Raw genomic sequence first — 3,135 nt, 5'->3', positions numbered from 1 at the left:
CTGACAGAAATGAAAGTATAAAATGTTGATTTATATTGAAAATAAATTTCATTTTTAAAAACACATGATGGTAGGGCCTATATATACAGCAGTGCTTCACACCAGCAATGTCATGGCCATGCTTCAGGAAATACATGTATCTTGCAAGCGTAAAGCATCGCAGTTCGTGCCTTTATGTATTTTCAACACCAAAATTTATCACTAAAATGTCAGTTCTGTCCACTATCCATCAGACCAGTCCTCAGGACCCGTAACACATAAAACCATGCGTCCATCTATCACAATCCAAAGAAAGTTATATCAAGAAATATATAATTATATGTAGCTTGTTCCAAGAGGGGGTGTTATATAATGGTAGAACTGGGAGATATCACAACTTTGAAAGTCCCATCGATAAACCAGGTGGTTTGGAGGTCAGACAGGACGTCAACTTGAGTTGCTGGAAGCCAGTAAGTATAACCCGACACAATCTTATATAGACGAAGCCATTTATTCAGAACGTGTGCGTATGTGGTAAAGAGCTGAAATGCAATATATAACAAATCAATTTACAGTTCAACAAAACAAAATATCAGTAAATGAATAATCACAATTACAAAAATAAACACTACTCGGTATAATGAAAAATGTAAATAATGCTGCATTTTGTCCTAGATAGCAATTCAAATTAGCAGGTTGTATATTCAATATTTAAACAATAAGAAATAAATTTAATAGGAATGAAGTATTGCTATATTGTCATATGATTTCACTGTTTGCAAATATAAAGAAAGACACTCGAGAGAATTTACAACTTAGAATGTAAACACGAGAAAAAATAGATCGGTAAAGTTGACTACTAGAAAGCTACTTGAATCAGGAAAAGTTAGCTACTAGTAGCCAGTTACTAGTAGCCAACTACTAAAAGTAAAAAAAAAAATAAAAAAAAAGTTAGCTACTCGTAGCCAGCTACTACAAAATATAAAAGTTATAATTACTGATAGCCAGCTACCAGATAAAGGTTAATGAGTTTGAAAATTATTATCTATCAGATTTATTTCTAAAGAGGACGAGGAGTCGTATGAAATTTCATGCTCAATAATCCCCAATTACATAACGTTGCAATCAAAATACGAATACACTTTTTCAACTGAGTGTTTACTTTTAAAATGATACGGATTGAATTCAGACCTTCATTCATTTGATATCCCATCCATTTTGAGATATCTGCTACTTTTACAATTTGATTCGAGTTACCCTGAAATTTCAACATTTGTGTGAATACCGTAAGAAACTTTGTGTTTGTATTAGATATCAGACGAATTTACGACTATACCTATGGCAAGAAGTGATAGGGGGGGGGGGGGGGGTTGATACGCCACGAATTTTCGATATCGCTCTTGAGGAAATCAACTACTTATACATTTTGATTATCGGTACAATGAAATTTCAAGATCTGTGTGAATACATTAAGGAATTCTGTGTTTATATCATATATTTAACTAACTTACAACGATACGTATGGCGAGTAGTGATATTGGGTATCGTGATATGTCATGAATTTTCAGATATCACGCTTAAGGAAGTCAGCTATTTATACCCTTTGATGGCAGGTAACCTGAAATTTCAACTTTTTCGCGAATATCTTAAGGCACTCTATGTTTGTATTAGATATCTCATTAATTTTACAAATATTCATGTGAAGAGGAGTGGTATTATATATCTTCATAAGCCATAAATTTTCAGATATCACGTTTAAGGGAGTCAGCTACTTATACCTTTTGATTGCAGGTAAACTGAAATTTCAAGTTTTTAGCAAATATTGTGTTTGTATTAGATATCTGACTAACTTACAACTATCCACGTGAAGAGGGGTGATATTAGGTATCTTGATATTCAATCAATTTTCAGATATCACCATTAAGGAAGTCAGCTACTTATACCTTTTGATTCTAGGTAACCGGAAATTTCAAGTTTTCCGTAAATATCTTAATTAAGATCAATCAGAAGGAGTTGTCGCATCGACACATTATTTATGTCTAAATCAATGCGTTTGTATTAGATATCTGACTAATTTACAATTATCCACGTGAAGAGGAGTGATATTAGGCATCTTAACATGCCATCAATTTTCAGATATCACCCTTAAGGAACTCAGCTATTTATACCTTTAGATTGCAGGCAACCGAAAACTTCAGGTTTTTCATAAATATCTTAAGGAACTCTGTGTTTGTATTATATATCGTATTAATTTACCAATGTACATATGACAAAGAGTGATATTAGATATCTTGAAATGCCTTCAATTTTCAGATATCACGCTTAAGGAAGTCAGCTACTTATACCTTTTGATTCCTGGTAACCTGAAATTTCAAGATTTTCGTAGATATCGTAAGGAAATTTGTGTTTATATTAGATATCTGTCTAATTTACAATTATCCACGTGATGAGGAGTGATATTAGGCATCCTAACATGCCATCAATTTTCAGATATCACGCTTAAGGAAGTCAGCTACTCATACCTTTATATTGCAGCCAACCGAAAATTTCCGGTTTTTCATAAATATCTTAAGGAATTCTGTGTTTGTATTATGCAAGGTGAAGATAACGAACAGTGATCAATCTCATAACTCCTACAAGCAATACAAAATAGATAGTTGGGCAAACACGGACCCCTGGACACACCAGAGGTGGGATCAGGTGCCTAGGAGGAGTAAGCATCCCCTGTTGACCGGTCACACCCGCCGTGAGCCCCATATCCTGATCAGGTAAACTGTATTATATATCGTATTAATATACTAATGCACATATGACAAAGAGTAATATTAGGCATCTTGAAATGCCTTCAATTTTCAGATATCATGCTTAAGGAAGTCAGCTACTTATACCATTTGATTCCTGATAGCCTGAAATTTCAAGGTTTTCATAAATATCTTAATACAAACATAGAGTGCCTTAAGATATTTGCGAAAAAGTTGAAATTTCATGTTACCTGCCATCAAAGGGTATAAATAGCTGACTTCCTTAAGCGTGATATCTGAAAATCCATGACATATCACGATACCCAATATCACTATTCACACAAATGTTGAAATTTCAGGGTAACTCGAATCAAATTGTAAAAGTAGCAGATATCTCAAAATGGATGGGATATGA

This window comes from Ostrea edulis, chromosome 6, assembly GCF_947568905.1.
Source record: "Ostrea edulis chromosome 6, xbOstEdul1.1, whole genome shotgun sequence".
In the NCBI taxonomy this organism is placed as follows: domain Eukaryota; kingdom Metazoa; phylum Mollusca; class Bivalvia; order Ostreida; family Ostreidae; genus Ostrea; species Ostrea edulis.
The sequence above is the reverse complement of the archived record's forward strand: the minus strand, read 5'-3'. Positions refer to the sequence as shown.